Genomic DNA, 12,810 nt, shown 5'->3' with positions numbered 1-12,810 from the left:
TTCAAAGTTTCATGTTGCACACATACATGCCCTTGGTGTCCTTTTGGCACCCTTGTACCTTTGAAATTGCATGCGCAATTTGTGAGTATTTATTTGGTACTCTCAAATTGTGCATGTAATTCGCATTTATTCCTATGGGGCTATAGGCCCATAGGAATGAATGCGAAGCAATTCCTTAAATGCGATTCACAATTTGTGGGTTGCAATTAAGGAATGTGTAGAAATCGAGAAAAAAATTGCGATTCCTACATGCATGAGCAATTGCAATTCCTTAATTGAGATTTCTAAAAAATCTGAATGTAGGAATCCGAATTACAAAGTTTGATGCATGTGGCCCTTAGTGATTTGCCCAGAATTGCAGTTCAGTGAGCGGATGCCGAGACTCAAAACCTCATCCACAGATCTCCCGTAGGCTGCTCTGTCCGCCTCGCCACATACTCTCAATGAATAACAGATGTCTATTTTTACCATACAGCACTTATTTGATTGGCCTTAAAAGGATGAAATACTGAGTGAATCCACCAGGATTTGAACCGGTGACCATGAAGTCAAACAGAGGCCTCTATTTTAGACGTATTAGTTCGCTAAGCCACCAGACCCAGTATTGAGGCTCTTGACGCTCTGTTAAGTCTGCAGTGGTTTGCACAATACAATGCACTGGTGCTTCAGTTCTGTCCTGGCCTTAACATCCAGTGCAATATACTTTTATATTTTTATTAACATTTCCTTATTGGCTTTCATTACCTTCAGCATAATGGACAAAGCCCTGTGTTAAACATGTCAGTCGCTATTTCCACAAAAATACAGGAAAACCTTTTCAACAAAGCTGTATTATTAAACCCCTGTTAGTGCTTTCTTTCCCGAATTAAGGGTAATAGGGCCAGATGTAGGTGGCCGTTTGAGGCCATTTACCGAGCGGTAACGGCCGATTTTGGCCGTTACCGATCGGTAAATGGGTGACAGGTATGTATGGGGCATTATTTTACCGAATCGGTAAAATTACCGAATCGGTAATTTTACCGATTCGGTAAAATAAAAATTCGGTAATTTTACCGATTCTGAGGCACCCAGATGTAGGTGGGACTCTTCAGAGTCCCAGAGGCCTTACCGAATCGGTTTTTTACCATCAAATCCAATTTGATGGTAAAATACCGATTCCGGTGTGCATGCACATGTGTGCATGCACACCTATGCCATGTGACAGGCAGACCTGCCCTTAGGGCATGTAAGCCTGCCACATGGCACCCAAGCCTGTTTTGGGGGTGCCAGAGGGTGTCAAAGTGACACCCCCTGCACCCTTGTGAAAATCAGTATTTACCGATTCGGTAAATACCGAATCGGTAATGCCCATTCATTCCTATGGGCTTCAAAGCCCATAGGAATGAATGGGCATTACCGATTCGGTATTTACCGAATCGGTAAATACCGAATTCTTCCGATTCGGTATTCCAGCACATCTGGAATACCTACATATCCACCCTTTAGATTTACCGATTTTTAATTACCGAATCGGTAAAATTCGGTAATTAAAAATCGGTAAATCTATTTTACCTACATCTGGCCCATAGACTTTTGCAAACAAAATATTATTTACAATGACAAGTATTTGTCCAGGGTGATGTTTGTAACTTTCAGCTTCTACAAAGCGTGCATTATCGGAGCAAGTAGAGTTGTCAAATGTGAGGTGATGCTTCATGTAAGTAAGTAATCATGGCATCACTGTATATTACCTTTAAACCCTCAATATGCAGTATCAGCTCCTCGAGGGAGTGCTGCAGGGTGGTGAGGCGGGGTGGAGTGGGGTGTAGTAAACTCTGGCATACGGCCGAATGGAGGTAAGTAAAGTAAGAAATAAACAAAACAAATTACATTGCGCACGCTGCAACTCCAAATGGCAATGCAGCACTAACAATGCAATTGACTTTATTTATTTATTTCTTTACTTACCTCTGTTCGGCCATATGTCGGAGTTTACTACCCCCACACTGCCCCTCTCCCACCCAATCACCCGGCAGCACTCCATTGAGAAGCCACTACTGTCAATATGGTGTACTGTTAAGCTACTACTTTATCTCTGATGTTTAAAAACATTTAAATCAGAATAGATAAAAAGTTTTAAAAAATTGAACAAATGTGGTATACAGTCTCATCATTATATGATGATATTTTAGAGTACAGAGTTGTGCTTTTCTAGAACAATTCATTTTTATGTAAGATGCATCACATTTGTAAGAAAAACAAAGTAAGGGCTCATGTAGAGTTTGGCAGATGGGTTACTTTGTCTCACACTTGACTGATATCCTGTCCTTTTGATTACAAGCGTGTTGTATCCAATGGCATGTGGAGTAAGGCGGACGATATATCGGCCATGTTTGTGACAGTATAATCCATCCGCCAAACCCTACATCAGTACGTAGGTGTTTAGGAGTTGGGTATATTCTCCATCTGTCCACTCACAGACCTTCTTGGTAGTTGGGTCACCAGAGCCTAAGGTGAATGCCAGAACTATTCCAACCTGCATAATATTATAATAGTCTCCTACCTAATCTGTGAGGTTTGGTCAAGAGTTTGAAGCACAAACTGAGAATTAAATGAGGAAAACATTTGCAATGAACTGGTTCAGTTCTATCTTCCTTCACTTCAATACAATGTCAATAATGGAGTTAATTAACTAGGTGAGGTGAGGATTAGAGATGCACTGGTAGGGTAAGAAGGTAATACTGCACCCTAAAGTTGGTGTAAGCATTGTAGGGTGAACTACAGTGTGACTGTAGATCCACTGAAGGATCTTGGAATTGCAGTGATATCAACCATTGGCTTCAAGTACTTCACTCACCCCCACCTGCCTGAATGGTTGATCAGCCACAAAACATCTAGCCTATTCTGGTGATTTGATGCACATATCTGTCCATTGACGTTAGCGGCTGAAGGTCACTTGTGACCTCGACCCCTCTTTAGAAGTCCATACACTGGCTGGAATTTGAGGTTTTGACTTTCTCATCACTTTGAAAGGTAGAAAAGTATTCTTTCCCTGAACGTTCAGTATGCTATCAGCAAGGAAAACCACAGTTTTCGGTATGCGCATTTTAGTTGGTAATGAGAGTTGAAAGTTGCATTCCTGGAACACAGCACTGCTGCCTTCAGCAATTTCCCTCAATTTAGTACAATACTGAGAAAATATTTTGGTTCCCTTTTCATGCCTACATTCTTCAATTAATATGAACATGTGGGAAGCATTTTAATGTATCTACATGTCATCAAAACTGAAAAAACGTATTATGTTATCTGATTCTGTGCCAGAATTAAGCACAATGGCCAAACCTTACAAAAGTATATATTTTCCCCTTTGGCAAACTCTAAGTCCACTGATTGTTGGCAGATCCCTAAACGTATGTTTGACTAGGATAGAGAAACTCATTTTTCTGCAAAAGTACCGTATTTCTTATGCACATGTCCATTTTCAGCAGAAAATTAACAATTCGGGCCTTATTTATGACCCACTATGCATCACTCTTGCACCGCGCAATGTGGTGCAAGTGTGACACAAACCACAAGGCTTTGAGTGGCTCCCAAAACATGGAGCGCCCAACTCCGTGTAAATCATTGTGATTCATTGCTCTGCCATGGGTAGGCATTCTAGGGGCATTGTGTGGGTGTCCCAATAGAACCCCCATGGTTTTGATGTATTCTCAGAATTACAAGACCCTCAGGGAAGGCATAACAAGGAAAATATTCTATTTTCTCCTAGTTTTTCCCTGTTTCTATCTGCTGCATTTTGCAGAAGAAAAGCCTCTTGGGATTGTTTTTGTGCATGAAGGTGCCCCTTCCAACACAAATACAATCATACTTACAACACAGGCACCCTTGCACCATGGTGCAAAGGTCCCTGCGTTGGCATTAGACTGCCAAAACAGTACAAGGGAGAAGGATGGGAATTTGGAGCATTGAATAATTATGGCATATTGCTGCCCTTCCCCTGTGATGCAGGCACCACTAAAGTCATAAATATGGCCCTTAGCGAGTAAGGAAACCGCAAATAGGAGAGATAGAAAATACTGAAATCCAGTAGCGGTTCCTGGAGGGAGTGCTGAAGGGCGATAGGGCAGGGAGGGGGAGGGTGGGGGTAGTAAACTCCAGCATATGGCCGAATGGAGGTAGGTACATAAAGAAATAAATAAAACAAATTACATTGCGCACCCTGCAACGCCAAATGGCGATGCAGCACACAATGTCAGTAAGGCCTGCCTTAATGATGTCATTCAAAGATATCCTAATGCAGCTTCTGGATTTTGTGGTCAATGGAGTAAAATCAAGGCCTGAGCTTTCCGAGCAACCATAGGGGCATATTACCAACAACTAGCGATCATTTTTGTCTCTAACTTGTTTAGAGACAAAAATTATCGCCGCACATCGGCGATTTTTATCGCAGATAAACCTTGCTATTAACAAGGTTCATCGCAAATGCGATAAAAAACGGCCGAAATGCATGAATATCGCTGAAAAGTCAGCGATATTCATGCATTATCGAGCAAATGCTCTTAGCCATGTTATCCACCTCCCATTGGATAACATGGCTAAGAACTGCTCAGGGCAGGTGTTAGCTTTTGCAGATATTCACGCTTAGCGCGAATATCTCCAAAAGTTGGTAATAGGAGATAGCGATGTTAGCGACTGTTTCCAGTCGCTAACATCTTGGCACGCCCACTTTGCATGTCATTAGTGATAAATATCACTGACATGCAAAGCAAGGCCCAAGATGGTCGCTATCTCCTATTAGCTGTCACTAACTGGTGTTAGCGACAGCTTGGTAATAGGGAGATAATTTTATCTACGCTTTCTTGGCTATCATTTTTGAGAATAAAGATAGAATCAGGAAATGCAGTTTTTCAAATAGCAGAAACAAAGGACTCTGTAATAATGCTAGAGATATTATAAGCAATTCTACTTTCTCTCCATCATCAGGCTACAGTAGTGGGCCTTTTGACTTCATCAGCCCAGGTATTTTTCCTGCTTTCCTTCAGTTCCGAGCTTTGCAAAGGTTGAATATTCAACAAGGTCAACGTCACAACCCGATATGGAAGCTTACTCTTCTAATTATTTCAGTCTTGGAGAGCCCACAGGTGTTTTTTAGAATCTGCAACACTTACATACAAATCAAAAGTCATTTGAGTCAGCATAGGTAATAAGGGGTAAGTAATGCTTGGACGAATATAGTGATCCATTTTCATTCAATACAATTTTCATTGTACATTTTGGGCCTTACATACTAACATATAGTTTAGTGGTTAATTACATACAATAAATACTGAATCAAAAAATATATAACTGTTTAATCATATATACAATTCATAGGTTTCCCTATTTGTGAATACTTATGGTTCACATTCGAGTTGTTTAATAATAGCAAATTTGTAAAAGTCAAAAATAGGTAATGGCAAATTAAATAGCGAATGTCTAACAGACTGCCCTTGATGAACTCATAACCAGGAAGTGAGGTCCCCCGCGTACAATGCTTGCATCCACTTTGCACAGCGCACATCACAATGGAGCAGGAGAAGATTGTGGGTGGGAGAAAATGTGCAGCCAGGAGTGGAAAGAAAAAGACGTGGGCGGGAAAGAAAGCACAATTGCTCGAGCTTTTCTAGGAAGAAAGCCTTTCCGAGATACATATTTTGGAAAAGGATCATAAATAGTGCCAGAGTCTACCACAACAACAAAAACATTGGCTGAGCATATTAGATCGGATCAATGCTGTCAGTGTCACCCAGTGCACCACTGATGACATCTGTAAGCGCCGCTCCGACTTACAGAAAGAAAAGCTGGAGCAAAGAAATCCTGAAGCTGCTCATACTGGAAGTGGATCTTCGTTGATACCCCCGGGAATCCGGAGGAGGAAATGATTAAAAGCTCGTTTTCTCCCAGGCATGTGTCGTGAGTTACAGACATTGATATTTTGTACTGCTCCTCCTTCAATCACAGGGTAAAGCTAGCCCTTTCATTATATTTCATACTTTTAAGATTCATTACAAATGGGGGCGTGGCTTGAACGCCGCACAAGATGGCGGCTTGACTGCGGAGCTCCGGACATCGAGCGCCGATACCAGCGATTTTGTCCTCAATCCCTGCACCTTTATAGACGCCGACTACATTTCTTTGCGTCGGAGCATGAGGTGAGCAGTTTGACACCTCCTGCGTCCCTCTACTCCGTCTATATGCATAGTCTTCGTGACTGACGCGGCACGCATTCCGGCGGCCGCCATTTCCTGTCATCTTTTGCCGCGTCTTCAATCCCTGTCAGCGGAAGACCCACGCCACGGTACGATGCTTTCCTCATAAAACCCAAACAAAGCAGCAATGATGATATACGCAATGTTGATGTTTCTCCCCTGCTAAATCCTCCCGTTGGCGCTTTTCAGCCTTTAATGCCCCTTTTTCTTCACGCTGAATAACGCTTTCAAGCTCAGTTCTTCATTTAAGCGCCACTCTTCAATGGAAGCTACCGAACAGGCTGTCACTTGCTTCTGTCTACCCTCAACAATGTTTATCTGCTCCTCCACATGATGCAGACAATTTACCTTCTCAGGCTCAATATCTGCAGTACAAATCCAGTCTTTTTTGCCTGAACCTTTATTTTACTGATGTTTATTGTGTGACGCATTTTTCTTTCTTCTGCGTCATCAGGCTGTGCCATCAATAACTTGAGCTTTATATATATATATATATATCACAGCACTACTGTTTTCTCACATTAAGGAGTGCCTTCTTCACAGAACTCTTGTCTTCTGAATCTGCAGAAGCACTATTATTTATCTCCCCTATCATATATGGGGAAACTGCGCACTCTTAAGCTCACAGCCTCTAAGACCAAACCGCGTCATTCTTCAGACTCTGACTCGACGACACAGGCCATGGATGACACCATTCCTCCTAAAGCGGATGCTACACGTGGGGCAATCCCTAAAGCTACTGTCACCAGTAAACTTCTACAACCAGGCTCCACGAAACGACACAAGAAAGATCCTCCATCTCCAGGTTCTGAGTCATCACCCACATCCATGGATCTTATTCTTGAGGAACTCCGAGCACTTAAGCCTTTCATAGCTGAAACTAATAAAACACTGCAATTTCTTCATGATAAATGGTCCACTCTCGAATCCAGAGTCCTGATAGTGGAACAATCGACGGAGGCTCTACAAACTTCCTGCTCTAGAATTTCCACATTGGAGAAGGATGTCTCTCTCTTAAGGCGACAGACTGAGGAGTTGGAAAATAGAAATCGTCGCAATAACCTACGCCTTTATAATCTTCCAGAGCTCACAGAAGGGTCCAATCCTACCACCTTCTTCCAAACCTTTTTACCAAAAATTTTGGATCTTCCATCTTCTGTCACACTTAACATTCAACGTGCTCATAGACTGGGTCCGAAAGTTTCCTCCAAACCCAGAGGAGTCATCATGCTCTTCCTACAATATACTGACCTCCTCCAAGTACTTTCGGCAGCCAAAGCTAAAAAACAAGTTATGTGGGAAGGTCACCGTCTGTATCTCTCTCAAGATGTGGCTAAAGTGACAGCTGACCGCAGAAAACAATTTCTTGATCTACGACCACGATTGCGAGACCTTGGCGCCAGATTCGGTCTCCTCCATCCTTGCCTCTTCAAGGTCACGTATAAGGAAAAGACAACGACTTTTGAAGATCCACGAGTTCTTGAAGAATTCCTCCGTCACCATGAAACCATCAACATGGACACTGCAAGACCAGTTTAATCATTTATGTGTTTTCCTGATTGACTAAAATGTTTATCCTTTTGTTTCCCTACTGTGCCTAATATCGACTTCCCTTATCCTATTGTATACGCATATCTCTTGTTTACTTCGTTCTAATGTTGCGTAGTTCTTATATTTGGCGTTCTTATGTATTCTTATGTATCCCTAATTTCTCTTTTTCATTTTTGTCTCATCACAGATCCTCTCCTTTTGTTTCCCATCCCGGTGTAGTTTTTGCTCCCTTCAATTGATCCTAAGCTGGTTCCTCCGGTGTTCGATGACGTGAGTTTCTGTTGTTGATGTCGTCCTCTTCTGGCGTCGTCACCCCTCAGTTTCTCATTTGTATTTGTTGTTATGTCTCTTCTCTTGCCTTGTTCACTTTTGCCTTCTTTTATACTCTTTTCTTTATCTCTTACTTCTCTTACTCTCACCTTTTCTCTTACTCTCACCTTTTCTCTCTATCTCTCTTTTACATCTGTACTGGCAATCTTACTACTTCTCTCAACCTTTCTCAACTGCTTTTCTATTCCATTTTTATCTTTTTTCTTATATCATTCTCATGCTAATGTACATTCCGAGTAGTCACCTGGAATGTTAAGGGGTTAAATAACCCCATTAAACGTCAACGAGTTTTAACGCATTTAACCAGGCTTAAGGCAGATGTAGCCCTCCTTCAAGAATCCCACCTTACAGATTTAGAGGCTACTAAACTTAAACGATGTTGGGTGGGTCATGTTCTTTATTCACCTGCTATAGGTAAGAAAAATGGTACAGTTATACTTTGTCATAAAAAGTTAAATGTTTCAATTATATCTCAAGAATGCGATAATGATGGTCGTTGGGTAATTGTTAATCTTCTTATAGATAAAATACCTATAGTTATTTTCAATGTTTATGCCCCTACTGGTGTTGATAAATTGTTCTGGCCTGCTATTTCAAACAAACTTGTTACCCTCAATGACCAATACGTTATTCTTGGCGGTGACTGCAACCAAGTTTATGACCCCTTTATTGATAGAAATTCAAAAGTTAAATTTGTTCCTTCCAAAATGCATACCCAGTTTATCTCCACTATACAGAATAATGCATTAGTTGATATATGGAGGCTTTGTAACCCAGACCTCAGAGAATACTCTTTCTACTCCCCCACACATCACTCCCAATCACGTATTGACTACCTTTTCCTTAGCAAACCATTAGCTCAACTTGCCATTCAATCAGACATAGGTTCCATTCTAATATCAGACCACGCTCCCGTTTTTGTGGACATTGATCTTATTCCTTACTCCCCTCATTCAGGCCGTTGGAGATTTAATAATTCTTTACTCCTTGATTCTAATTTTTGTACCCAATTTAAAACATTTTCTACTGAATTTTTTACACTTAACCACCTCCCTGAATCTCCCTTTGTTATGATTTGGGACTCGTTTAAGGCAGCTGCACGAGGTTTTATCATTAATTTTGTTTCCCAAAAGAAAAAACAATCAATCTCTAAGTCAACTCAACTCTTGGATAAAATTAAGAAATTGGAATATGCGTACTATAAGTCAAATTCTGAATCTTCTCTACGTGAGTTAATTTCAGCCAAATTTGATTTCAATAAATTTACCACCAACGCCGCCTCTAACTCTCTTTTAAAATGCAATTCCCGCTACTACGGCGGACAGAACAAGATGGGCAAACTCCTGGCTAATTACCTTAAGATACGTAAAGAACGTACAAAAATTGAATCCCTGCAAAGCCCGAATGGCGAATCTTTCTTTAAAGACAAAGACATACTAGCTCAATTTGTTTCCTTTTACCAGAATCTCTACACTCCCGAATCTACTCCCGACCCTCACGATCTTCTTTCATACTTTCAAAACATCCCTCCTCCAGAATCTTCCCATCTTGACTTTCACTCATTGGATTTGGACATTAGCCATTCGGAAATTTCTCATGCAATCTCTATTCTTCGTCGAGGTAAAGCCCCAGGGCCCGATGGTTTTACCATTGAGTTCTATAATCACTTCTCCTCCCTTCTTCTCCCAAAATTGCATTTACTATTCCAATCTTTTGCGGCCTCCGGATCCTCTCAAGGTACTTTCCAAGAAGCATTGATTTGTTTAATACCTAAACCAGATAAAGATCACACCCTTTGTAAGAATTATCGTCCCATATCACTAGTAAACACTGATTATAAAATCTTCGCCAAAATTATAGCTCTCCGATTGGATCCCTTATTACCAGAACTTATAGGTCCTGAACAGTCCGGATTCGTTAAAGGTCGCCTATCATCAGATAATTCACGTGTCTTCTTTAATATTTTGAGTAAAGCTCCCTCTCTTTCTGCTCCCCTCGCTGCTATCTCCCTAGACGCTGAAAAAGCATTCGATAGAATAGGTTGGGACTTTATGTTCCAAGCTCTCCAATGGTTTGGCTTCCCCCCTAAATTCATATCTCTGATATCTCTACTCTACTCTAGCCCCCATGCTTCAATCTTTGCAAATGGTATGATTTCCGATTACTTTCCTCTCCGAAGAGGGGTACGTCAAGGATGCCCATTATCCCCTCTTTTGTTTATTATAGCCTTAGAACCCTTTTTAACTAAGATTAGACTTGATGACACGATCACTGGTTTTCAATATGGTCCTCAAAAACAAGCTAAATTATCTGTGTACGCTGACGACATCTTATTTTATTGCTCAAATCCTCAAACAACCCTCCCTTCCTTCCTTCGTCAAGTTTCTTCTTTCTCTACCGTTTCAGGTTATCGTCTTAACACTGATAAATGTGAAATCTTACCTTTAAACCCCTTATGCCAAAAACATCTCTTTGACTCCTCTGGCTTTTCCTGGCAGCCCACAAAGATTAAATACTTAGGTATCTGGTTTGCCCCCCGTATTCCAGACACCCTTAAATTTAATTTCGAATCTCTTTCTAACAAAATCAATACATCAATAACTCGTTGGAACCCTCTATTTCTTTCTTGGTGGGGTCGATTAGACTCCATCAAAATGATGCTAGCGCCCTTAGTCCTCTACTCTGTTTCCATGATCCCCATCCGTATCCCAGACCATTACTTCAAGTCGATAGACTCCCTTCGATTAAAATTTTTATGGAGAGGCAAAAAATCTCGGATAGCACTCTCTTCTCTGAAAAAAGACAAATCCCTTGGTGGTGTCAAGTTCCCCCACTTTAAGTCATATCATAACGCATTTTCTTTAAAACAATCTATGAGATGGCTCTCTTCAGATCTTCCTCGCATTCCTCCCCTATGGCTCACATTGGAATCTTCCTTGCTTCATCCTTATGATTTTCGAGAAGTTCTCTCTTTTACCTCTAAGGTGTCATCCATATGTTCTCCCATCATCTCTCACTCTTGCTCTCTTCTTCGTCCATACTTAGAATCCACCTACCCATCTGCCTCCTCTACCCACGCCCAACCTATCTGGCATAATAAATTCCTCAAAATCCGTAACCGTTCCCTATATTGGAAATCCTGGCATTCCCTTGGTATAAAATGGATCTCACAACTTCTCTCAGACAATCAGCCTCTTTCTTTCCAAGATCTTCAAACAAAATTCTTATTACCTTCCTCATCCCGTACACAATATTTGTCGATACTTCCATCCCTTACACAATATCTTTCTTCGCTCCCAACCTCTAACTCTATCCCTACCCCACATCTTTCGATTTCTAATGCTATAGATCAATCTCTTTCTGCTTCATTTATTTATAAATCTCTACAGTTCTCTGCTGATCGCACAAAATCTAAGGTTGAGTTGGCTTGGGAAAAAGATTTATCTCACACATGGTCCATTATTTTATGGGACAAAATTTGGTCTAAGATTCATAGTACATCTAGAGCTGCAAATACCACACAAACCTTATTCTTTATATATAATCGTATATTATTCACTCCATTACTCCTGTCCTCCTTTTCCCCAGATACTCCATCTACTTGTTGGTCCTGCACATCCCTTTCAGCTGATTTGAAGCACATGCTATTTGAATGTCCTCCTATATTATGTTTCTGGCACTTAGTTTGGTCCCAGTTACAAAAAATTTTCAATTTTACAGTTTCATTCTCCATTTCACACATTTTCTTAGGTTCCCTCTCTCCCATCTTTGCGGACTCCCATCCCACCCAAAAATTACTTGACCTTTGCATAGCTATTGCTTTCCACCATATTACATCACACTGGAAACAAGCTAATGATGTTTCTTTTACTGCATGGTGGAACGCGGTTTGCTTTAATCACCGACTTGACACTAATTTTGTCTCTCCTATCTCCTTAGCAATCAAACGTGATCTCTTATGGCTCCCCCTCACTGACTATCTATCCACAGTTGCTAAACCTCCCCCACCATTTCCGATACGTACTGTTGAAGTTTGTAAACCTCCATGATTGCATTACTTTATTTTATTCATTTATTATATTACCTTTTACAGTTATTGTTTCCTCATATTCTTTATATAATTTCATACTTTAAGATATTTCCTCATTCCCCTATGTTCCTCAAATTTATTACTTATTTTTAGATTTTATGCTTCAGTTTTCCCCAACGTATTTTGATATTATGTAAGATTTGGTCTCATGATTCTTATACCTCTTGATTGTTTCTTCATTTTCTGTCTTTGTTTCTTTATATTTCAATAAACTTCAAACTTAAAAAAAAAAAAAAAAAGATTCATTACAAATGTGTAAAATATATTTGCAATGAAATATAGTTCTATAGTTGAAGCAATTGATTTGTTAGAGTAATACACGTTTTCAAATGAAAACTACAAATCCCATAATGCAGTTCAAATGTTTACAATGCTAACAATTGATTCATTTCTTCAATTAATTCTTGCTATATTGCTAAATCTATTTACTAATAAGCAAAAATGTAATAAATATAATGTATTTCATTAGGAGTTTGAATATTATGTAAAACAGTAATACATTATGGGATGTGTAGCCAATCCAATAAACTTTATTTCAGGTGTCAGAGACTAACATAAAAAGTACAAACATGTTATATAAAAACAAGTACGTTAAAGCAGCATCAAGTTATG

The sequence above is a fragment of the Lissotriton vulgaris genome, chromosome 2_1, assembly GCF_964263255.1.
Source record: "Lissotriton vulgaris chromosome 2_1, aLisVul1.2, whole genome shotgun sequence".
Taxonomy (NCBI): domain Eukaryota; kingdom Metazoa; phylum Chordata; class Amphibia; order Caudata; family Salamandridae; genus Lissotriton; species Lissotriton vulgaris.
Note: the sequence above shows the minus strand (reverse complement) of the source record.